The sequence below is a fragment of the Panthera tigris genome, chromosome A2, assembly GCF_018350195.1.
Source record: "Panthera tigris isolate Pti1 chromosome A2, P.tigris_Pti1_mat1.1, whole genome shotgun sequence".
NCBI lineage: Eukaryota > Metazoa > Chordata > Mammalia > Carnivora > Felidae > Panthera > Panthera tigris.
In genome coordinates this window covers 143,064,979-143,092,194 of record NC_056661.1, presented here as the reverse complement: position 1 = coordinate 143,092,194, position 27,216 = coordinate 143,064,979, and the positions used below count along the sequence as shown (strand labels likewise).

General features: G+C 40.1%; 1 protein-coding gene across 1 annotated transcript in view; it reads right to left on the bottom strand.

Moving 5' to 3' along the window:
- SND1 (staphylococcal nuclease and tudor domain containing 1) overlaps positions 1–27,216 on the bottom strand; it is a 422,592-nt gene that overhangs the window by 244,136 nt on the left and 151,240 nt on the right. The window lies entirely within an intron of this gene.

Below are 27,216 nucleotides of genomic sequence, written 5' to 3'. Positions count from 1 at the left end.
GGTAAATTAACTAAAGCCCAAAGTTAGAATGGTGAATTGGACTAAAAGAAGTAAGTCATGACCTCCAAGGAGAATTATGAAGAAAAATATAATAATTCTTAAGGAATGCCTGCCAATGGCACAAAGAAAAATAGCCAAAGGATCCAGCTCTTCTGTATTTATATAAATTATTCTTGGTTTTGATGCTAAGAAAAGATTCCAAGATAGAAGTTAACATTCTAGGTCTTTTTCCTTTAGACACACCACCCTCTCCCTGTATTTCACAGAGAAAATAGAGGCCTACTAAATGAAACAAAGTTTCTTGATCAAAGGCACAGCGTGCGCAGAGCAATGACAACTGAGGTCAATGCCTGAAACTACACACACAGTGATCAGAGACCATCCCGCATGGCGTCTGTGTCCACCTCCAAATTCAGGTCTCTCGATTTGTACTGTAGTCACTGTTTAAAAAAACAAAACAAAACAGTTTATATGCACACAGCCAACTCCCCAGCCCACAAACACAAATACATATTTAGAAACCAGGTGAACATAACAATGAATGATAAACCTAGGTTAAATGCATCATTTGCACACCTGACAGCCTAAATTCACCAAGCTAAGCTCTAGGCAGCTGTATAGACAAAGAAACCTCTGAGACTTCTATTTCCTCAGTCTCCACTGCTAACGTATCAAGAGACACGAAGGAGAAATATTGCTCAGGTGCCTCAAAAAATTAAAAACAGAATTACCATAAGAACCAGCAGTTCTACTTCCGGGTATATTATTCAATCAAAAAGAATTCAAAGCAGGGTCTCAGAGATATTTCTATCCCATGTTCACAGCAGCATTATTCACAATAACCAAAAAGCAGACGCAACCAAAATGTTCACTGACGACTGACTGGATAAACGAAATGTGGTATATACGTACAATGGGATATTACTCAGCCTTAAAAAGGAAGGGAATTCTGACACATGCTATTATTACTTGGAGGAACCTCAAGGACATTATACTAAGTGAAAAAAGCCAGTCACAAAAAGAAATATTGTATGGTTCCATTTAAATGGGATACGTAGAGTAGTCAAACTCAAAGAAACAAAGTAGAATGGTGGTTGCTAGGTCTAGAGGCAGAAGGGGATGGGGAAGTGTTGTTAAATGGGTACATAGTTTCAGCTTCGCATGATGAAAAGGTTCTGGAGTTTGGTAGTGTTGAGTATTGTCATGCAACCAAACAGTACACTTAAAAATGGTTACAATGATAAATTTTTTGTAATGCGCATTTTACCACAATTAAATGCGTATGGGGTGGGGTGGGGTGGGAGGGGGCTTAGGATTTTCTACTCAAACACATTCCATTAGACCGAAACTTAGCAGCATAAGCCAGGCAAAGGTCAGACAACTCCTATCTCAGACCTAGCTAACTCCAGAATCTCATTTCACATTCCCAGAAAACAGATGTTTACCCAAAGGCAATAATAATGAGAAGTTGTGTCCAATAATCCATTTAAATAAAGGAGAAGTCTCAGGTAGTCATGGACGACAAATTATTCCATGCTTCTTAGGACATAAAATACCTTTATGTATTTTCCTATTTTCTAAAAAGAAGAGCCAATTCAAGCTGCATGTCTAGGTACCACAAGTCTAACTAAATGTTACCTGCTTCACCATTTCTCAGAGGCAGTCACAGAGTAACAGAGTAATCTACAGCTCATTGACTTCCTATAAAATTGTCAAATAATTTTGGATGTGTTGTGCTTGGACACATTTCCTCCAGGAGGAATAGACCTCCCTTGGAGAACTGTCAAGTGTACATCTAGACTTCCAGGGAATTTTCAATGTGCCCCACCACAATTTTTCTACCTCTGTCTAGTTCACCCGCTGAATCTGATCACTATTGCCCACGCTTTTATCTAATGAATCTTCAATTTTCATGTGCTTCACTAAGTGGTATTTTCCAACTACTGGCAGAAACCTAAATTGGTATATAACATCTTTGGAGGTCAAACTGACAACTGTACTAACACGTATTACAGAGATGTCCTTTGACCCAGCAATTCCACTTTTCGGAATTTAGTCTACAGTAACAAAGATGTATATACAAGTGCCCTGTCCTTTACATTCATGGTAGTTTAGCACAAACACATACTTAAAAGTTATGATCTAACCCTCACAGCAGCCCATCAGTTCCAAGTTGGTAGTGGCCATGGCTATTTTTTCCCTCAGTGTATTACCAGCACTTCTCAATAAATTTCCTATAGCTGTTGAAAACAAGGGAGATCTACATATTCTGCTTTGCAAACATGTCCAAATGAAAAAGCAAATGCTCACTGGAACATATAATACAATCCCATTTGGGGGAATTCAAGACACAGAAACAGAATCTGGAGGAATATACCTAACAAAGGTACAATTATAGGGTACTCCAGATTTTCACAGCACGAATGTCTAAGATTGAAATTTGTAAGGTACATTTGGAAGAGAAAAAAGAATATTAAATTTAAGAAAGCAAATGGCTAGTTGCAATTAAATATACAAAAGAAAATATGTACCTTTATTGACAGAAACAAACAACAAACTGGCCTGCTCATAACCAGATACACTTCAATGCTGAATATCTATTACATCACACTAGTTCCCAGGCTGAGGCCAGAGTCACCGTTCAGTAGCGTCTGCCAACCAATAAGAATTATACAGGGCAGGCTAAACACTATTAGGAGGACACAATCATGAGGGCTTCCGGGTGCCCAGTGGTGTCCTGTTTCCATGGCAGGTGGGCATCACTATCTGCAAATGAACTGCCAACCTCACTGTGAGCTGATAATGATGCTGCAGCCACCACCTGCCTGCCATATGCTTTCTCTACTTGTCACGTAACAAGAAACTGCATTTGGGCATGCTGATCACTGACAAGTCTGATACTACTGGTTGATATCATACCTAACTACCGCCCTCCATATAGCTGAGGAATAGTGGATGAAAGATACAAAATCGTACTCTGCCAACTGACCATTCACTAAGCCCCAGTATTTTTGCAGAAGGCTAACCTGCTATTCTTTCTTTAGTTCTAAGGCCAAGAGCTACTTCTGTCTGAACGGCTATGCCCCATCCCCAATTCACATCCTGATCCTATTTCCCATTGGTAAAGCAGACAAGGAGCACAGACTTCCCACTGCAACAAACTGAATTCATTTCCTAAATCGTCACAGTACCGTCAATGAAAACTGATGTCAGCCCATGGGGTTTCCTGTTTTAGTATAATGTCTTGCATAGATTAGCGAAGGCTGTGACATCATGAGCCAACAATTGGTGGTAATGGAACACCGTCTCATAGCAGCAAACAATCTGAAGATAATAAAATATGGTAAAATATGTTCAGTATACCAATAAACTGCCTCGAGTCACTGCCCTATTATACCTTTAACTCCTACATTCATGTCTATAACAGAAAATCTCAAAGTATAAAGCTTGTTATCTACACCTAGGCAACAATCTAGTAACTAGTCTCCAAAAAGGACAGCCAGAGATTTTCAAAACCAAGTTTAGCTGAAAGATAGTGAACATACCAAAATGAATGGAATCAATCACACATTAACCAAATGTCAAACTTAAAAGTGATTATCCAACAGCACTTTCCATGAATTATCAAGTCGTTGCACAAGTATATATTTCCATTAATGAGGGGACTCCTCATACATTTCAGCTGCCTCCCTTACCATCCATCCACTACTTAACTCATTGTATAAAATGCCAACCAGCAAGAGCATCAAGAAACAAATACCAAGTGTTCCTTGTCATTCATTCATCAGCCATTCCACCAACATGCAGAGGTACCTTCTCATCTTTGAGACAGTATACCGATGTAGTGGGTTTTGGTATATTCACAACGCTGTGCAGCCATCACCATTATCTAACTCCAGGACACTTTCATCATGAAAAAAGAAACCCTTTATCCATTAAGCAGCCACTCCCAATTCACTCCTTTCCCCTAGCTCCTGGGAACCATTAATCTACTGTCTCCTTGAGTTTGTCTTTTCTGGACATTTCATATAAATGGAAAACGTACAGTAAATGGTCTTCTGTGTCTTACTTCTTTCACATGGTATAATGCGTTTAATGATTATCCAGGTTGTTCTCTGTCAGTACTTGATGTCTTTTTATGACAGAGTAGATGTACTGTGTGTGTATACCAATTTTGTTTGTCCATGAAGATACACATTTGAGACTGCAGCTATAAAAACAGAAAGTGCATTGAGAACCACTCTAATAAGATTTTATTATGATAGCAATAATCTTAGTTTTTATACCACCATGAAATGGCTTGAGAATCAGTTGAGAGACTAACTGATGCCATTAGCAGAAGACTTATCATTAACCAAAACAGCTAAGGCATCAGAATCAAAACGTATAAGAGAACTATTTTAATTTCCTAACCCATTCACTTCAGAACCTCAACCAAATCCATCTTTTTAAAAAAAGCCACTCTTTCGTCAGGGCGCTTGGGTGGCTCAATTTAGTGTCAGACTCTTGATATCAGCTCAGGTCGTGATCTCACCGTTTGCAAGATCAAGTCCTGTGTCAGGTTCTGTGCTGACAGTGTGGAGCCTGCTTGGGATTCTCTCTCCCTCTCTGTGACCCTCCCCTGCATGCTCTTTCTCTTTCAAAATAAACAAACACTTTTTAAAAAGGAAAAAAAAAAAAGAAATCTTTTGGTGACTAAGTCTCAGGGGATGGTCCAAATGATCAACCAATCAAACAGCCACTTCAGAGGAAAGCAAACTTCCTCACAACAGGTCATTTGCTCAGGACAAACAGTATAACACCACTGTTTAGGATGCCAAAAGATTCTTCCAAAAATTACAATCCCTACAGCTTTTATGTGCTTCTACTTTCCTTGCATACACTCAACTCACTTGAAATGAACTGGACTATAATTCAGGATTCAGGACTCTTACATTTTCATTATTTAGCCTGTTTGCCCACATCCTTGGTATACATAGCAATGCATTTCTCCCTGATGTGTCACGTGTGGCAAATTCTAAATGATGCTCTTCCTATCAGCTGACCCAATGCCTCTCCTGCCTCTACCTCTAAGAGTCCACAGCAGAAAAACTAGTAACAAATTCTTCCTAGCATAGTAGTACAGGAATAAACAGAAAGACCCAATGAACTTTCCTCCATAGTTTTGTATGGGAAGACTTTTTGTTCTTGTGCTACTAAAGAAGTCTCTGGGAATGCAAGCTGGTGCAGCCACTCTGGAAAACAGTATGGAGGTTTCTAAAAAAACTAAAAATAGAACTACCCTACAACCCAGCAATTGCACTACTAGGCATTTATCCATGGGATACAGGTGTGCTGTTTCGAAGGGACACATGCACCCCCATGTTTATAGCAGCACTATCAACAATAGCCAAAGTATGGAAAGAGACCAAATGTCCATTGATGGATGAATGGATAAAGAAAATGTGGTTTATATATACAATGGAGTATTACTTGGCAATCAAAAAGAATGAAATCTTGCCATTTGCAACTACTTGGATGGAACTGGAGGGTATTATGCTAAGTGAGATTAGTCAGAGAAAGACAAACATCATATGACTTCACTCATATGAGGACATGAAGAGACAAAACAGATGAACATAAGGGAAAGGAAGCAAAACTAATATAAAAACAGGGAGGGGGACAAAACATAAGAGACTCATAAATATGGAGAACTGAGGGTTGCTGGAGGGGTTGTAGGAGGGGGGATGGGCTAAATGGGTAAAGGGCACTAAGGAATCTACTCCTGAAATCATTGTTGCACTATATGCTAACTAATTTGAATGTAAATTAAAAAAAAATTAAAAGAAAAGAAAAAGAAAAGTCTCTATCTCTCCGTCCATGAGATGTCATCCCAAGAACAGGACAGTTGGTTTACTCATTAGATAATTTTTTGAGCTATAAATTAATCTGATCATTGAAAGACCAGCCTAAGAAGGCAGTGATATTTTAAAATATGCTGCCAAATAAAGAATTACCACATAAATTATAGACAACTCCATGGGAAATAAGAACAAAGCCAAAACTTTGAGCCACTCCTGACAGGACCACCAAGATGACAGAACAATACCAACCTCCAAACACTAGAAAACCAGCAATTGAAGTTTCCACCTATCAACAAGACTTTACTGCAACCACTGGCCAAGACCTTCGTGCAAACTAAACTACAGGGAGACTTTTCAAACAATCTCAAAACGATCATCTAAAGTCCAATCACTTAAAGTGTACTTTTGAACAACCAATAGGTGTAGGAAAAAGAAATCAAACTTACTATATTAGAAAAAGAGCAAGTGAAACTCCATATATTTTTATGTGTGCACACAAGCATATACATACACACGAAATCAAACCAAAGAGAAATGCATTAAATAGATTAAAGAACCACACTAAAATTTCAGATTAATTAAGTGCTGAAATAGAGAGGATTGGTCCATAGTATGCTGTCTCTATTTTCTCTGTAAAAGATAAGCCAATATGCATAGGCATGTTTAAATTAAGAGATTCATTTACAAGTAGAATCTGCATTTAAAAAAAAAGGTTATAATTGACAGAAGGCTATAAATTGAGATGCTGTCTCATATCGAATAAAATGAGTATTCTTAGTGACATCTGCTAAAATTCCTGCAAGCAATCATCACGATAGACATGATACAGCAATTAAATCGATAAAATATTCAATGATAACTATGGGGTACAAAAACCAAAAAAAAAAAATCCCAAAGTTAGTAAGAAATAGTAGGCATATTTGAGATACTCTGATCTGGAGCAAACAGAAAGCAGAACAGAGAAGAATTAACTGAAGTTGATCTAATAAGCAACTCCCAAATCTAAAAAGAATGAATAAAACCAACTTTTAATAATTCCACTATATATTAGTGATCAATTGACACCTATAACTGAGAACCACTCCCCCTTCACTTTTGCTTCCCTTGAACATTGGGAGAATATTTTGTCCAACTGCTCAGAGGAGGTTGGACAGTAGAGCAGGAGGAAGCTACAATAACATCAACAACCATGACAATTACTCAGGTTAAATAACATGTCCCCAAATCATGCAAGGGCAGCTTTCTACAATACAAAACGGCCAAAGCAGGGGCCTGGCTGGCTCAGTTGGTGGCGCATGTAACTCTTGATCTTGGGGTTGTGAGTTCGAGCCCCAAGTTGGGTGTAGAGATTACTTAAAAATAAAATCTTCCCCTGGCCAAAGAAATCAAAATAGCGAAGTCATACAATCGGGAATTAGGCTAGCTTACGGAGAGTGGAAATAGAACATTATCTGTATAATAAGTTACTTTTAAAAAAATTATTAAGATTAATGTTATATAAAGATTTCATTTTTAAATTCTAACAATTAGTTGATTGAGATTTGAAGGGATAAAGTAAATGAATGCCATTTAAAATCATTTAAAATCAGAATGAAAGGGACTGCAGTATCCCCTAGGGCAAACACATACCACTATACAAGAGAAAGCAGATTCAGTGGACTTATGTGAATCCCCCACATTTGAACAGCAATTCAATGCAAGAGTTATGACTAGATCCTAAATATCAGAGCAAATAAAATCTGAAAGTATAAGAACAGTAATCCACAGTAAAATGAAGTCATTTCAGTAAATTAAGTCTTATATGCCTAGAGAGAATTACAGTCTAGGAGAGCTAGCCCAAAAATCTTCCAAGTCTGAGTCATTTAAGAAGCTACTCTTAAAATAAATGGATGATACAATGCAGGTGGCTGAAAGGTAGTTCATGAGATGGCTGAGAGAGGCCTCCAGCTTGTTACTGACTCTGGCTCTTCCAATAGCACCCATTTACAGCTATCCCCACTAATCTATAATACAAGCAAATCAAAAATAAAACTACAAGATTACTTTGTTGCTATGTTACTTTTAAATAATGAAGAGGATAACGGAAGGTCAAAAAATTGAGCAAGGTGAAAAAAAATCCAAGGAAAAAAGGGACTAAAATTCATATTTACCATTAGAGAATTAAAGTCTCGGGAAACATACAAGGTTGAATTTCTGAATGAGATAAAACGCACAGGGCTGAAGGGGTGGGAAGCTATTACACTTCTTAAATGACCAAATCCTATCTAAAAATAGCACCTACCACCATGGATTAACAGAATGGAATAACTCTTTTAAACTTTAGATACTCCCAGATGAGGAAGTCTGTGAATCTGTAAGCTCAGTGAATCTATTTAATTCTACCATATGGTATGACCTATTTATTAAAACAAAATAAAAATCATACTGTCATAGGTAAAATAAATAAATAAATAAATAAATAAATAAATAAATAAATAAAGTGAACAAATTGGTGTAATAAATTATCATACAACCATGGAATAAAATGACAGTCATTGAAATTATTACATTAAAAGTTCATTGAAGGATGTGGGGAGATGTTCAGGTTACAGTGTAAATTGAAAAAGAATGAGGCCATATAGTTTAATTCTGGTAGAAACAGAAGTTAAAGAAAAAATACCCCAAAATGTTAACAGTAATTTGAAATGATTTTATTTTTCCTTCATATTTCCCAAATTTATAATGAACATATACTGCTTTTATAACCAGGAAAAAAAAATAACCATAGAAGAAAAACAAGAAATCATCATAGTTAAAGTATAATCTAAGGTAGCATTAGGGACATTCCTGAAAGCAGTAACCTGTGTGTCACTGATAACGGAGGAGACTAAATTCGCTGTCTCTACGTAAGTCTTCGCAAGGCTTGTAATCAACTGACCAATTTTTATTACTGACTAATTTTTATTCAGCATTCATATGCTCCTACTTCCTTATTTTCAAAAATAACTTACAAATCAATGGTAACTGTATAACGTTCCTCCCAAACACAGGTAAAAAATCTGGCAAATCACAACCGAAGATGGAAGTCACCGGGGTTATTCACAAAAAAGTTCAAGATTAGAGGTTTGCAAAGCTTTCAAAGTTGAGAACTAAAGGAACAGGATGATAAACAGTAGCAAGATGTCAGAACCACCCAAAATGAAGACACTCCATTCCGCAATCATTTTTTAATGCAAACTTAAATAAAAATGGTGGCACCTGGGTGGCTCAGTTGGTTAAGCATCTATCTGACTTCCACTCAGGTCATGATCTCACAGTTTTTTGAGTTCGAGCCCCGTGTCGGGCTCTGTGCTGACAGCTCGGAGCCTGGAGCCTGCTTCAGATTCTGTGTCTCCCTCTCTCTCTGCTCCTCCCCTGCTGGCACCTGGTCTGTCTGTCTCTCTCTCTCACTCAAAAAAGAAAGAAAGAAAGAAAGAAAGAAAGAAAGAAAGAAAGAAAGAAAGAAAGAAAGAAAGAAAGAAAGAAAGAAAGAAAGAAAGAAAAAGGAAGGAAGGAAGGAAGGAAGGAAGGAAGGAAGGAAGGAAGGAAGGAAGGAAGAAAGAAAGAAAGAAAGAAAGAAAGAAAGAAAGAAAGAAAGGATTTGTATCTGTGGAAATTGCAAAGGAATCCTTCCTCTTTTCCTAGCAGTGGGAACGCTAGCTCTACCACAATGACGACAAAAACAGGTGAAGTGATTAACACAGTGAAAATGAATGAAATCAGAATTCACATTCCAGGCTATCTGGCCAAAGGGACTCAATCCTAAACCTGAGTTGGTTTAGCCCTTAAAATAGGCTTATGAAGTTTCAGATAACATGAAGGCCATCACTGAGGTGGCCTCGGACACTTGTTCTGTGTCCAATGACCAAGGAGAGAAATAGGTTTAATTACATGAGGGAATTTGGCTTAGATGTTTACAAAAACAAAATAAAACCTCACTACTTTTTTTAATGAAGTTTTCTTATAACTGCCTTTCTATGACAGATTCAAAGTGGCAATTTTCCTGCAATGATAAATGACAACAGGGCTGAGGATGTACAGAAGATCTGGTCATTTATTTCAATCAAACGTTTGGTTATTATGCACTAAACAGTAAAAAAGGACACCATTTAGAATCAATGGAAACGAAAGTAACAGTGTGGAAAAATTACACTATGACACCGTATCTGTATAGCCAGTTTGCCTACATTTAAAAAAATAATAAAATAAAGCAGCATTTGTACTTCATTTTCCATATGTAGCACCAGTAAATCCTCAGTTGCTTAAGTGTTGACTAAAGATATGCACGACCAGGGGCGCCTGGGTGGCTCAGTCGGTTGGGCGTCCGACTTCGGCTCAGGTCATGATCTCGCGGTCCGTGAGTTCGAGCCCCGTGTCGGGCTCTGTGCTGACAGCCCAGAGCCTGGAGCCTGTTTCAGATTCTGTGTCTCCCTCTCTCTCTGACCTTCCCCCATTCATGCTCTGTCTCTCTCTGTCTCAAAGATGAATAAACGTTAAAAAATATTAAAAAAAAAAAAGATGCACGACCAAAAATCATCACTCTATAATACAAATCTTAAGAGAACTCTCACTTGAAGCATCAGGTGCGGTACTTTAAACAAAAGGTACTGCCTATGGAATTAGAAATAAACGCTTCACAGCATTACTTCAAATTTAATGAGTATCTGAATTAACTACTCTTCAAGTTAACAGTCCAGCTTTTAAAAGAAAAAGTGTCAAATCTTTTAAAAGAAAAAGTGTCAAATAAATAATATTTTGAAATACTGAATTAATTAATTGAGCTTTCGTTTGGAGGGCGGAAAGGCAGGGTATCCAACATTTAGTTCTAATGATCAAACGGTATGGTTGAATAGGTAAGTTTAGAAGGAGACTTCTCAATTTTTAGCTTCAAGTGTGGGATTTCAGAAAGAAGGGGGTGGGGGGATTTGCTGGATGGGGCATACTTGTCTCTTTATTTCCCTTCCTTTGGGTCACAGTAAATTAAATTCTCATCAGAGCTCCTGCCAGTTCCCATGGGAACTCTATCAGGCTGTGAAAAACATACCAGAATTCTCAGAAAAGAAGGAAACAGCACGTAAAGTTCTCTCCAAGCTCTTGCTTACCCACGCCCACTCCCACTTCCTCACTAAGTCAGGCACCCAAGTCAGGGCCAACCCAGTCAAGGGCCAAAGAGCACCTAGGCTCAAAAAGACAATCTTAAGAAGAAGGGCAAGCAATAGACTTTAAACTTGTTAGACTGGCTTTGAAGGCAACAGGGCCCTAAGCAAAAGAGAATGCTGGCTGCTGTTTCTCATAAAAATTCACTCTCTATTCCTCCCCATTTTCCCACGTGTTGCCTTTTCAGTTGCCCCTCTCTCTAGCTCTCAATCAACCTTATCAAGACAGAGACTAGAACCAGTTCGTTGTGGTCGTCATATTACATACTGCTCCCTGTTCTTAATTTTCCTAAGCCCTGACTCAGTAGTTTGCAATTATCGATTGAGTTCTGATGATATGCCAAACATTGTACCTAATGCTTCACATATAGTACCTCACTTAATGCTCATGACAGGTCTGTGTTAAGGCAATGCTACCCCAGAGATTCAAACCCATGTCTGTTTGGTTCCAAAGTCCATATGCTAAACCACTACAAATAGCCAACATTAAGATATTGATTAAACATTCACTTGATATTAAATGACAAAAGTATCTCAGGTAGAAGTCTAAGGACACAGGGAAACCATCATAGTGAAGGTTACAAAACAGTAAGTACCACACAATTACAAGCTAAGTTGAAAATTATGCAAATACCCAAATATATAAAAAGAAGACTGGAATATATACACTCAAGTATTAATAGATACTACCCCTGTGTAGTAGTTTCCTTTTGCTTTAATTTCTTTCTTTCTTTCTGTCTTCTTTTTTTTAAATATATTTTTAGAAGAGACAATCAGTGTTGCTTTTGTGACTGACAAAATAGGCAGTAAATGCTATTTGTAACACAACACCAAAACCAAAATACAGTATCATAACCAAAATAGAATGGACAATATCACCAATATTAGCAGAATGCATAATTACATTTTCAAGTAGGAAAATTATGGCCGCAAAGAAAACTAGGCTGAAATTTTGTAGGAAGATTCTAAGCTTTCCCTAAATTGTGCAGATCAACAACAACCATTTAGTACTTTTAAGCACATAAATACAAATGCAAGGATACTATTTCTGGTTATCTGTACAAAATTTTAACTGTATTTATGATGCTAGCATTTGTGTTAAAAGGGAGAAGAACATCCACCCACCCACAAACATCTGCCTATATAGGCCTAAAATATCTCTGGAAAGATTCACAAGGAAATAGTAATAATGGTTGTTTGAGAAGGTAAAACTGAATTAGCAAAGGACCAGGGGAGGGTAGAAGGGAGCTCTCCCAACTGTATACCCTTTATTATCATTTGAGTTTTGAAATAAATGAAACAAATTACCTACTCAAAATAATCAATATAAGAGGTGAACACCATACCAAAAAGAAAAGGGAAAAACTTAAATCAATGTTATTGGTTTCCTAGTAAATAAAAGTGTCTAAAAGATAAAAGATATGTTAACTAACTTAAATGTCTGCCTATTTTATACAATAGTCTGTCAAAAAATATCCTAGGTTTCCGCACTGGCTATCTTGCCAAATGACTTCCAAATTTCTATTTCAGCAAATGAAGCAACCAAAAGCATTTAGTTTCTTGATTTGACTATGAAAATCTTTAGGAGGAAATAAAAAAAGAATCACTACTTTATCCATATATGTGCTTTCTAAAACTGATATCTACATCTATTTTTTTTTTTAAAGTAAAGAACTTGCTATGTCAAATAAAACCACAAAAACGTTTTGAATTCTGTCTTCCTGGCTGTTTAAAAATTAAATTTAAAAAACCCTATAAGGAAAAGTATCTTTGCCTTGTCATGGAAATCACACCAACACAAAGCGTCTCTGAAGGAAGGGAAAAAGCAAGACCCAGAGCCATCAACTCTGCACTGCTACTCATCACCCTGGACACACACGATTTGGAGGACAGGGATGATGACATGCAGCCAAGGAAAAAACAAACGTGAACGTGAATTCCAGGAAGTTAAGCCACGCAACCAGCTTCCCAAGGCTTCTTGAGCCATCCAAATAGTTTCTCTTTTCCTGTGGATACAATGCTCAAGTCCCTCACTCATACTTGTACTTGGGGCAGCACCAAGCAGAGGTGGCATTAGAACGTCTAGCAAGGACACACATACCCTGGCCCATCAACTAGAAACCCTGTGCGAAGGGAAATCAGACTGAAAAAAGTGACTGGCAATTGCTTCCTCATTCGTGTCTTCCCTTTTCCCAAAACACTAAGAAATGACAATTAAAGCACTCAAGAGTCTTGAATGTACCACAATTATTATCTAGCCTGGAAATTTTCATGTTCGTCCAAGAGGACCCAAGCCCAAAGAGAACCTGGAACCATCAAGCGAACTAAGTGGACCTTGTTCAGAGAAGCAAATGCTCCAGCAACTCTGGTACTGAACCAAGTTTCATGCTGCTGAGAGGAAGAACAGAAACAAGAAAAAATGACACTTAGCAAATCACTTTTTTCCTCGTAAGGCCAGAAAGGTCCCAGGGATCCACTGCCACGGCCAAGTCAGACAGTACGGCAGATGGGGTGTGTGTACTGGAAGATGAGAGCAACTACAGGCTATGAATTTTGAAGTTGCTCGTGTTGAAGGTCTACGCACCTTTGAGGAGGGGGATGGAAAATGGAAGGCAGAGAAATGGAAGGGGAAAGGAAGACTAAATCGAGGGAGGAAGGAAAACAACAAGGAGGTTAGAGAGAAAAGGAAAAGCAGAGGAACTTTGTGTCCATAAAGGGAGGGATAAAGAGACTATCAACACCACTTTCATTCTCCACTGGTAGAGAAAATAGCTTTTAAGTCTAATACATTTTGCGATCCCATTACGATTTTCCCTTTGGAAGGTTATGATTAGTGACCACCAAACCAGAAGAGCGGAAGAGCAACAACACGATTCCTCTTTGTCTTTCATCTTCAAGAACTTCACACATGGAGAGTTCAAACCACGTGCTAGCGGCACCGCTGGCCACGAGAGAACCTGGTGGACAGTGTGGAAGTGCGGAAACAGTGCCAGACCGAGACGTCAGAGAATCAATCATTCTGATGGATTTGGCTTCTAAAGCCATCATTTCAAAATTTAGTGAATTGATGAATGATGGAAGGAAACTAACACCAGCTCTCAAAAGGGAGAAAATCATTTGAAGACATAGGTCCTAAAAAAGGAGAAAAGAGGCCCTTGCCCCACTGGTAAATCAGACTGTAACCCGAACCATAACCATTCAGACCCAACATTTCAGATGAAAAGACATAAAAGATGCTCTAACTATAACTCAGTCACATAAGCACAAACAGGAAAAGAATGAATTCAATTTCCTAGTCTTCTCTTGAGGAGGGAGAGAGCTGGTAGGTAAAAGCTAATTAGAGCTGCTTCATAGAGGCGGTAGATAAAGATTTATACGGCAGCTCGCCAACAGTCTCCTGACATTCACTGCTCTTAGTATAAAGAATCACCCAGTGGTCACAAGACTCAGGTGTGTGTGTCTTACACACATAACCTCCTTAATCTTATCATTTTGCCTACCACAGGTATTCACATTCATTGATATTTAAAATAAACCTTTGGTAGCAAAAGATGAAACTTACAGAAATATAAAAGCATCAGGTAGGTCAATCAGTGCTAATGGGACAAAAAAAAAATCTTCACTACTGGGTTTAGGAACAGATCTTTGGGATTGGCAGTTCGCTCCCCTTTCACGATAAGGAAACTAAGAGCTAATATAAAAGAACGCATCCAAGGTCATGGAGTCAGGATAAGATGCACTTCAGGTCTGGGGCTCCAGGTGCCCAAGCTTTTCTACCTTCAGCCCACCCTGTGAAGTGAAGCCAGCTCAGGCCATGGAAATCTGCCAGCTTCTCTGTGGTGCTCCCCCGCCCCAGAGTCTCTACTAGGAAAAATACACATTTATCAGTAAATGTGGTTATACCAGAGTCTGATTGGATATACTACGATGACTAATTGAGCCTTTCTGGATTTTTTTAGTAAGATCATCTTTTTAGAGGATGTATTTTCCATCCATTCCATTCCTTCGCATCTCACAATTTAAGCAAATAAGGCACACTGAAAGAAAGGAATTCGTGTGTAGCATAAGAATATGAACATACACAAACTTTAGCTGCCGTGTCTTCCTGCCTCTGAGATGACAGAAATGTCCTTCACTGTAATGTGGGCTGATAAGCTGTAGAAAAGGCTGGAGGCCTGCTTTTCAGATACTAGTTTGTATTTCCATCCCGAGGAACTTAAAACAGTTTCTTTCTGTCCTGTCCAAAAGTTACTCCTCATATAGCTCTGCTACCGTTCCCTCCCTACACTAGTGCACCTAAGAAATCACAGCTGTCAAAATATCCTGTCCAATTTACAAATGAAGAGACAGAGGCTTTGTGAACACTCAGACCATACACTTAAGATTACATCTCTTAGCTGTTGAGAGTCAATAAAAAAACAAGAACTTCACCAGCTGCCATGTGGTAGGTACCATTTCACCAAAACTTGTTCACCTAATTTCTAACCAGTGATCAAGTCACTTCTGGGATCTTCTTCCTTTCTTTCTTCTAATTCCGTATTTTCTTCCCTTCCCCGCTTTTTTTTTTTTTTTTAATTTTTTTTAAATATAAAGAAGGGCCAGAGGTTTAGAAGTGGCAGAAACCTGGCTTAGCAGGGAGAAGTCAGATGCTCTAACTGGTCTCTCCTTTCTCAGCCCTCTACCATCAGAGTTTGAGCCTGCCAGGCTCCGAGGAGCTGGGTTCAGCAGGAAACTGCCAGGCTAAAAGGTACCCCATATACTGCAGAAATGGCAAAGTGGAGCAAGTCAGCAACTTACTTTCAATTCATTCAAACTATTATTGGAGACTAGGGACATTATGGACCCCAAGTCGGGGAGGATGGGAAGAGCAGCGAGTAGTCAGGGGCCACCAAGTTTTAAAATAATGGAGACTCAAATAAAAAAAATATTAATTTTGCCCACTAAATCCCTGTCAAATCAATTTAAAAGAGAACAAATTACAAATACTGCACACTTTTGACTATGAAGTAAAGTCACAGAAACAGCCCCAGACCAGACCTCTAGCACCCAGGAAGGACTGCTCAGGCAGCAGCACAAAAACGTCAAAGAGCAGCCTGGCAGTGAGGGGCAGGCCGCACTAGGCACCGAGCCAGGTGGGGAGGTGAGTTCACAATCATGATTCATTTCTCTTTTTCAAGAGACAAAACATATACTTATGCTACATATTTTTAATGCCTTTGTCTCTCAGACAACACCGTGCCTAGAGTTTCACTGAAGCCAGGCTCAAAGTCTCTCAGGAGGAGGAAATTAAAGAAAGCAGGCAACAAGGAAACCAGCTCCCTGGCTTAGAACTATAATGTGAGCTCTCTGCATCCCTTCTTCGTATATCTACATATCCCCAACCTTTCTTGTTTTTAAATGTTTAAGTCCAAGTTAGTTAACATATAGCATAACGATTTCAGGAACAGAATTTAGTGATTCATCATTTACATACAATGCCCAGTGCTCATCCCAACAAGTGCCCTCCTTAATGCCCATCGCCCATTTAGCCTGGCCCTCCACCCACTACCCGACCAGCAACCCTCAGTTTGTTCTCCGCATTTAAGAGTCTCTTATGGAGTGTCTGCCTCTCCGTTTTTATCTTATTTTTGCTTCCCTTCTCCCCAATCTTTAAGACCTCCTAGATACAGGACAAATCCAACCTCTTCTGTGAAGACTTGATGGGGATCAAACCAGATTCCCGACGTCAGGGACTGCAAGCTGAACAAAAAGTAAGGTAAACTCTCTGCCCTGTAGGGCTGGGAGAGGGAGGTCAGACTGGGAAAATGCTCCAGGAGAAGTGGGCACAAAAGTAGGCAAGGAGGCTGGAGAGCCCAAACTTCACATGGGGAGCCTGGAATACAGGACATTGGGAAGATGCTTAAAGAGAAACAAGTGTGAAGGCAGGAGGGTGTGAAAGGGCTGGGCTGTGTCCACAGAATGGTGAGAAATTCTTTGTGACACACTCTATGAACGTACAATAGGAAGACTGGAAATGGCATTACAGTATTTTATACACAACCGCCTTTGATTTTACATTCACTTAAGGAATTAGATGTCTTACTGGAGGCATCTGGAGATCCCCAGAGTTTGTGAAAGGATCAGGAGTGTGCATACAGAAGGCAGTCTGACAGTAACATGAAAGTGTGCAAAGACCAGAAGGAGCAGGCCAACCACCTAAGGTGGAGCTGCAATAATTAAATTGAGATATAATATAAGCAGCAAAGAGACTAACAGTCACTGGGAGTATTGTGAAAAGGAGGATTTGAAAAAGATAACCGTGGCAGAATCAGGCGAACTTAGGATAAGGACATCGCAGACTCTAAAGTTCAGGACAATGGACAGGGGAGACATTATTTAAGACCAACAGCAAGGGTAATCAAGACAGTTTGTGGGCAGGGATGAAAAATCATATGGAGGCCATGAGCTACATTTTGGATGTAATAGATGTCACCTATTTACTGGAATCTGTATTTGAGTAACCAGTGGTCAGCAGCTAGAAACGTCTGTAGGAGGAGAAAGAAGTTATGAGTGGAAATATTCACATGCGAGTGTCAGCAGTACACGTGGTAGTGGAAACCTGTAAGTGGATAAGGTCACACAGCAGGTTAAGACCTCTCCTGCTTCTGACAGACAACTATCGTCTGTATAATTCATATTAGTATTAAGCTAATACCGCCAAGAGACACATTTCTGCTATCTCGCCAGTTCTTCAAATATGTTCCTATTCAACTTCACCCATTTTGACGTAATCTTGTCCCAGTTAGACTGTAAGCAACTGGTGACACAGATGATATTTTATTCATCTTGACCTTACCTCCATGAAGGTACCTAATAATCATATGTACCTCTTCTAAAACTCCACGAGAACAGGAGTTTGTAAGGCTCTACCCCAAATGCCTAGAATAAGGTAGGCCACATAGTAGTTGCTCAAAAAAATATCCGGTAAATGAATAAAAATGAATTGATTTCACTAGGCTACCACTCCTGGCCTTCTTAACATATCAAGCAATTAGGCATCACCGAAGTTTCAAGGACTGAGTCCTCAAAGAGAGTAAGTCGACTTGACCTTTGTCTTCAGAAGATGACTAACTGCTCATCTGCCCAGCACAGCCCAATCCAAACACTTGTTGAAACCAGAAGAAGAGAAAAGGCAAAGTTGCAGAAAAAAATACCTGGCTCAAAAAGGCCTGGTTGAAGACAAAGCCTGAGATTCCTATCGTTACAGAAAGAAATTCATGCATAGCTCTGCAGGCAAAACGTTAGACATGGTGCTCCAGAATACAGACTTGTAATTATTCCTAATGTCCTATTCATCACCCTTGAATGGGATGAGCATGGTTCATCAAAAGCTATTGCCAGGAATGATTCCTCCCAGAGCACGCCATATTTCAAAATGCTGCTAATTACTGAAGTAGAAGCCACAGAGGCCCTGGCTATGGAAGCCTTCTTAAGTGGACAGCAGCATTCATCCTCCAAGGAAGGGAAACGGGACAAGTGTCAGGATGAGCCTACTGACAAAACTAGAAACGCGCTCTCAAGTATCAATTATTCTACAGCAAATGCATAAACCAAGGTAAGTAATGACAAAAGAATAAATGCAAAGATAAAAAAGCAAGACAACACAGGCAGGGAGGGGACGAGAAGTGAAAAGAACATTCAGACCCTTTCCTTTGGATTAATTTTGCAGAGGAGGTCATTACCAAGGTACAAACCCAGGAACGAGAACTCTAACCAAGAGCCAAGTGGTCAGACACATGAAGAAGCTAAACTATTTTCCTTGTGAATATTTCAGGTTTGAAATCAATGTGTTGACAGGGCCATGCTCCTCCTTTGAAGGCTGCAGGGAAGAATCCTCCCTTGCCTCTTCCCAGCTCCTGGTGGCTCCTGGCCATCCTTGGCGTTTCTTGACTCGCAACTACCTCACTTCAATCTCCAACGTCCGCTATCACATGGCTTTCTGTTGGCCTCCGTGTCCCATCCTCTTCTGAAAGGGGCACCAGTCATTGAGTGTAGGGCCCACACAAATCCAGTATGATTTCATTTCAACTTCAATTACATCTGCAAGGAACTATTTCCACATAAGATCACATTCTGAGGTTCCAAATGGACATGAACCGGGGTGCAGCAAACTACAGAGCCCACTACACCTATCACCATGAAAATACCAGGAAAGACTGCCCAAGCCAGCAATCCTCATGAAATAACATTGCAACACTTTAGGAATACCTGAAAACTTGCCAGAGAAAAGTTAACTAGCAAGCGAAAACAAGAAGGCAGTTCCAGGTATCAATAAATGAACTTGTTTCAGATAAGAGCAAAAGACTTCACTCAGACTTTAAACACATTAAAACAAGGAGCTTACAACTACACGACCCTAATTATGAAGATATAGTCCAAAAACACCATTTCTATCACCCGGATGTGAGGAGTTGACGAAACCTCCACCTTAGAACCAACAGACACTGTATACACTGCCTTCTTGTACATACGCAGGTTGGTTACACCCTCGGCAAAGAAACATGCAAGTAACCAGAATTATTAGCCTAACTCTCCGAACGTAAAAAACACAAACAAATCAACAAGAGAGGTCACAGAGAAGGAAACCCTGGAAAGTCAGCGCTTAAAAATGGAATTCACCGATTCTCAATGATGTATTATTTTGCAAACACGTACAGGATGTTTTCTTAAGAATTTTTTGTTGTTAGAAAAGTTACATGCACTATCTCTCTATAGGTCCTTTTAAGATGAAACTATTGGAGAAAATAATATTGAGAAAGATAGCAAGAGTCGAGTTCCTTTTCCAGTTGAGTACATCTATACCCCATCCCACTTTATACTCGTCTACAACATGAGATATTCTGTACACTGTCACAGAGCGCAAGTGCAAAAGAATCTAGTCTCTGTAAACCAGGAGGTATAGGACGTTCGAAGATTTGCAATTCAGCACATTTTGTAAGGTTTTTGGCACATAAGGGTTATTTTTAAAGAGGGAAAAAAAGGCTGTCCTCTCCCTACCCCCAAACACAGCTGAGCTGATTCAGCACAAATCTCCCCCTAAAATAAAATCCTAGTTTGCAGAGAATAAGCATGGAAAGTTCCAGCCCCAAGGACGACATTTCAGAAACCTAGCCAAAAAGATCTGGAGTGGGTGGCTTAAGAGAGACTGACCACAAATCATGTTCTAAACAGAAGAACTTTCACCAGAAAACTGTGAGCAACTTGGGAGTCCAGGGAAGAGTCTTTAATAATAAGCAGAACAACATAAGAGTATTACCCAGATCGGAGAATCTCGAGGATTCTGGTAGCTAATGAATCATTTCCCACAGGTGAACATACAGAAATTTCCAGGAATGCAGTTGAAGGTTTTAGTTTTTTTCATTTAACTTAGAGACAGATGCTTTTTGAAGAGGATATTACAATGTACATCATACAAATACCACACTTTCACCAAGAAGCAATGTGCTCAGCTACACACCCTGACAGCCCTGAAAGCGCAGAGGTACTTTTCAAAAGCCGCACATAAAACATTCAAGAACTCATTACTTAAAACGCATTTAGGTGGCAGCAGGTAGAAAGCTACCTTGCCGAGAACGGCCAAATTTTCAGAAACAGATAACTCTACAGTTTTGTTACTTACTTTCACTAGATAAGTGAGCTAATGAATCAAGGATCATTCCCAAAGTCCATAAGGTAAAGGGCATGTAGATGACCCTTGGTCTCCAATGCATCCTGACACATTGCCTTCATGCCTAGGTGGGAGAAGTCTTACTAGAAAAAAGCAGTCAGAAATTATAAGTCATTCAAGTCATCTCTGGATTTGGTGAATATCTACAGTCATTTATTCAAAAAATTTACAGCCATGTTGATGGTAACAGCTGGCCCAGAGAAGGCAAGGACAAGCAACCTCGTATAAACCTGTCAATTTAAATCACAACTCATTCACAACCTCAGGGCCTATTTTGATCACTAATGTAAAGGACTTTTCCATATCATGAGTGAATCAAATTAATATGAAGTGGAAAATGAGGAGATGACAAAGGAAATGTTTATAAAAACCAAACTAAAATACATCGCAGGTAATTAAGAACAAAAATCCGCTGACTTCCAGCTTTGCACTCAACACAGCTGATTAAGTAACACACTGCAAAAGACAGAACTTAGATGTGTTTTTAAGGAAAAGGATGGCCCTGTTAAATAACAAGCAAGGAGTGAAGGAGTTCCTCCTCAAGAAAGCTCCAGGTCCTTGAAGAGCTTCCAAAAGTTGAGTGAAAAACTGCTTCTGCTAAGGAATGTTCCTCCAGGTACCTTCAGAGATCTGTCCTTGCACAGGGGAAGGAGCACTGAGTGCGCCTCAACTACTCCCTGGCTTTGGGCCAAGAAGAAAAAGCAACCTGACCTCTCCTTTCTCCCAGATGCTCCCAAGTCACACCTATGCCAAGAGATCAAAGAGAAAAGGAAATCAAGCCTCAACATTGGCTTAGCAATGTTACCTATGACCTCACATTGTCTGTGTAACCAACAGAAGAACATGTAATCTGACATAGGTTTCTCCGAAGAACAATTTGATGAAACATCACTTCACAGGGACATCTCAAAGACTAATGAGATCATGTCTAGAGGGCTGAAGGCATTCAAAGGGCTGATCTATGGTGCTCTTATCACCTGCTGAGATCTGTAGACTAGGATCCTACAGCTACAGAAATCAACTTCTTGTAGTATGCCAGGTATGTGTTATATACAAGAACTGATGTTATCCCAAAGAGGACCATGACCCTATGTATCTACATTATTCAGTAACACAACATGGTGGTGGGCCTTTCTAGACCCTTAATTTAGCACAGCAATGAAATGCATAGACACCTAGATAAAACACTTAATTTCTATGAGCTTTAGTTTCTTTACCTGTAAAATTAGGAATGATACATCTTGGGATGGAGTAAAATTAAGTAAATTAAGTAAAATTAAATACTCAGTGCTTACCACAAAGGACAATGAATGACAGCTCTGACCCTGTTAAGCTTGAATGAGCGTTATGTAAAGTGTCCCAAGAAGTCTGTCTAGCTCACAGTACAAATTGGAACAGCATGAAAATCATATGTAAGTATTCACCAAATTGCGAACAAGCCACATCTTCATCTATAGTTGGCATCCTAAGGAAATAAGGCTATTAACAGTAGTTGGGTCACCAACCGGTTCTCAAAGCACATTAACCCAGAAATAGAGGGAAGGTCATTTATATGTAGTATCAACCATTTCCAGGTTGACTCGAGAGTCCTGCCACGAAGAGATAATCTCGTGCCACGTCTTCCACATCTGGCTAACCCTAGGCAAATCAGGTAGGGCCAGTTCCTACCACCCTTAATATATTCACATCTGGATCCACACAGCCTTCATCCCATTGCTCCCATTTTCCCCTAAAGTTAATTAATTTGGAAGAAATTTATTGAGCACCTACTGTGCATCATAAACTGCATGTACTGAGCAAAACAGATGTGGGCCCCAGTTGGCCTAATATAATGAATCTAACAAGAGAGAGATAGTAACAGAGAATCTCTCAAATACATTAAGATGTGAAAAACTGTGAAGAAAATATTAGAAAAGGGGGGTCAACTTTCTCCACAAAGTCAAGTTTAAATTAAATCTGAAGGATAATTGTGAGATTAATAAGGAAGGGGAAAGGAGGACAAAGTGGGTATCCCAAACAGAACAAATTCCAAGTGCAAAAGCCCTGAAGTGAGAGGGAGCATAATGTAGTTCAGAAACCTAATGGAATGCCAGAAAGCGGGCCAGGAGGTGGATCAGAAAAGGGGTAGGAGCTTCTTTCTGGGAAGCAGGATGGAACCACATTATGCAGGACCTAGTAAGCCAAAGGAAGCAATGAGAAGCCAAAGCCTTAGGCAATGGCAGAGCACAATGTTACTGTCATTGGTAAAGCTCCCAGTAGCTGCAGGTGGAGAATGGCCTGCAATGGGAAAGAGTGGCTATGGGAAAAGCACTAAAAAAAGTTCCAGGAGCCTCAGTGAGAGGAGATCTAAGACAAGACAGCAGCAGTACAATGGAAGGAAGAGGAAATGCACATATCTACACAGCAGGAGTTGGTGAGGGACTGGAATAAGGGGGTTAAGGAAGAGAAGGTGTCAAAGATGTCTCCAATAGCAACAGAGAGGCATGACTTCCAGAACACGGGAGGAGCCCCAATTTTCTGACAGGATATCACAACTTTGGTTTTGGACATGACGGATTTGAGTCTGGTGGACATGAAGATCGTTTCCAGCTACCCCAAGGAGTTCCATGCCCCCAAAAGTACGAACTTCAGGAAGAAAAGTACAAACTTTCCAAAAGAGAAGAATCATCTAAAGCAGTATGAATTTGAAATAACTCCTGGTATTATTTATATCCCAGTAACTTTCCAAGTGTCTGCATTTATCAAGAAAAATGCTCAATTTTCAGTGGAGATAGGAGAGCCTGGACTGAGCATATAATGCCAGGGCCGAAGCTTCCATGCACTCTTGCTTCTTGCGATTCCATCTCTTCCACCTGTCCATTTTTGACCCCTCCACTGTCCAAACAAGTTACAAGTCTGAATGCAACAGTTCCCATGGTGATGGAAACTGTGCAATTAAGGGACAGGAGTTACAGTGATTTAAAAGTCATCTGTAAATGCTGTATTACATAGACTTAAAATATTTTGAGATTCTACTTTCGAGATTCTATGAGGTGGCTGGGAGAAAATTCCCAGTGAAGATCCCAGTTACCATTACCTTCCTCCACTGAGAACAAAATGACTTAGGCACCCACACTCTTCCTTTCAATAGACTGACCTTCTCTAAGGAAGAAAAATATATATACACAGAAAGACACTGCTCCCGCTGCTAGAAGAAGGCTGCAGCCCTGGTTATTTTTGGAGGACATCATTCTCACCATCTTATACACACCTAGGATATCACACCACAAAACTGAAAGACGTGTGGAAGTTACCATGGATTCCATTTCTCCACTATATTGGGGCCATGAAGAACCCCAGAAGAAAGTAACAAGACAGTTCTTCACCATGCATATTCCTTAGTCAAGATTTCAGTGAAAGCACAGATGGCAGATGGTAAACAGAGGATGGGGAGGGAATTCTACCAGGCAGTATGGCAAGTCAGACAGCTTCTGAAACACTTCCAAGATACACACGTATCCTTCTACGTCTCTCTCATCCAGAGAACACACACACAAACATACACTTTACACAACACATACACACTTTACACATACACAAATGCCCGAGCAGGCAATCATTTTGTGGAAGTTGGAAACTTGACACCACATCCAACCAATACTACTCAAATCTGTGCAATGGGCTGGGGGCGCCTGGGTGGCTCAGTCAGTTAAGCGTCCGACTTTGGCTCAGGTCATGATCTCTTGGTTTGTGAGTTCGAGCCCCACGTCGGGGTCTGTGCTGACAGCTCAGAGCCTGGAGCCTCCTTCGGATTCTGTGTCTCCCCCTCTCTCTGACCCCCCCATGCTCATTCTCTGTCTCTGAATAATAAATAAATGTTTAAAATAATAATAATAAATTTTAAAAAAGAGAGATAATCTAAAAAGAAAAATCTGTGCAATGGGCTGATGGCAGTCAAATTAGTTGCACACTGATTCACATCTCTTGACCTCAGAGCCAGTTAAAAAAAATTTGATAACTTTTGAAAAGGGGAGGCTGTGCTAGATTCTATAAGAAGCAGCATTATTAAACACAACAGCACAACAGACTGGCATCTGGAAAAATATGAAAGGCTAATATCCTAGATTCTGGTAACAATCCCACGAGACAGGGGAAGGCAAATAATATTCCTAGTTCACAAGTGATGAAACCAAGGCTCAGAGAGGTGCGTGGTTCCACTAATTAAGGCACTTAGCCAGAATTACACCTTGGGAATGAATTGAAGTGAATTTCCATAACTGAAATAGAGACCACTGAACCCAACAAAGCACCTCAGCAGTTTACCTTCAATCTTATTTCTCTACATTCTAGAAACTCCTCAAAACTGTCATATTATAGACTCTCTGGGATGGTCAAATAATAGTCTGGGCAGAAAAGATGATTTTACCTCCATTATCTTGCTTAAGCTGTGACAGGCTGCCCTAATCAGCTTTCGTGCACAGAGGCACATAGGCACACATGCTCCCTCTCGGTGCCTCTTAATCACCATGTGCCATGCTGAACAGCTGCAGAGGTCTGAAGGGAATTGGCAGAAATGTGCAATGATGTGCTAGCCACCCCCCTGAGGCAGCAACTGCCCTGCCTGCTCCCAGACTCGAGAGTAAACATGGGTGTTCGCTGTCGCAACTGATGGGCCCAGAAGACAGGCAAGAGGTTTCAGGTGGTGAGTCAGGAAAAGCAGTTTGCTTCAGGAATGTTCCGGCCCAGCAGAGCTGAGCAGCATCCTACTCCCCACGCTGGGATACGGTATTCATCATTTATACAATGTCACCGTGGGGGACAAAACTTGGGCTCAGCACAAATAGAATCCAATCACTCTTATGCAGAAGAACCAGTAAACAACGCTTCTCCCACCAAGAAGGAACCTAATTGCTTAAGAATTGCCATCATATCTGACACTTGAGGTCGGTCCTTCTATCCACAGACAGAGGTCTTTACAGAGGCCTGGACAGGTTCTGAGAGCAGAACCCTGGGCTAACCTTCTAGGACCACTCAGCATTGGCTGCAATAGCTGTGATCGATGCTCCCAGGGATGAAACAGAATCAGGCAAGGGCACTATTAAAGAAACCAGGTGGATGTCAGAACACACGCCACGCAAACAGCTGCACAGGAATCAAATATGCGCCACCACTCCTTTCGAGATGATTTTGGATGGATTTCAATAGAAATCCACACTTTTGAGGGAATTCCTTGTTTGCCTCTATGCTATTGTTTATGAGCCAGTAAATGAATGATAGGATATACACTTGGTGAAATAGAGATGTCGACATTAGATCAGATAACAGGAGATCTAGAAATTGAAAGAGGCTTAAAGCCATCATTCGCACTACACTTCATGAATGAATACAGCATTCTGTCAAGTTTTATACAATGACAAATGAGCCTATTCTCTGAAGGAACCTGAGGAGATTTAACGTTCATTTTAGGAAATCCAGTTTAGTTTCTCTGTTTCAAAATTAGCAGTTTCATCTCATGCCAACTTCAAAATCTCTGTTATAATTTATATGTCTAGTGAGTATGGTATACAATAAAAATTGCTTATGTTTATGAAAGACTACTTTGGCACTGGTTCAAAAGCCAGAGCCTTATCAAACCTGTCACATCATTAAAAATCTGCATTTAGGTAAAGAATGCTAATGTGGCATTAATGTGTTAAGGCCAGATATATAGCAGAATGGCCTTATCTTTCTGAAGATATAGGAAAAATCAACCCAAAACAAGGTATTTTCCAGAACAACCCTCACTGAAGCAAAGTACAGAAAAGACAAATCACAGTCTCTCCTTGAACAGATTTCCATCAACTGCCATCAAAGGAACGACGCCATTCATTTCCTTTGTTCATCAAGGACACAGACACCTGCCCAGAATATTGACGGTGGGGAGGGCAGGGAAAATAAGGGAATGCTCAGAGGCTCACTCTCAGCCTCCCAGAATGGCAAGTTCTGCAGCTGGTCACAATTATGCTCTAAGAACACAAGGAAATGCACTCTTAGGGTCTCTGAGCTGTTGCACTAGACTAGAAAGTCAATGTGCTGCACCAAAGGCTTCGCAGGAACTCCTGGGAAACCACACACGACTCCCCTCACACTTGCAGCAGAAGCTCCAGGAAATATGACAAAAGCCGAAGAAGTGGAGGAGGCATATGCACCACAGTTCACTTCAGGAAGCACGCTCCCAATCCAGGAGAGCCCCTCTTCTCAACAGCTAACCTATCCCTCAGAAGTAAGGGAGGCAGAAAAAAATCGGAAACTTTCCTTCAATAGCATATCCCGCAGCACCGACTTTTAATGGAGGTGGCTGAAGGGAACGAGAGAGCCAAGTAAATGAAGCTCAGGGCAATATGCAATTATTGAAACTGGAATTGAGCCTGGACCCTGGAAAGAGCATGCTGTGAGGGCTTTGGCAATCACACTGCGGTCAGGGCCCCAATTTTCAATTTCTCCCATGGGATACCACTTCCCGATACACAGACAC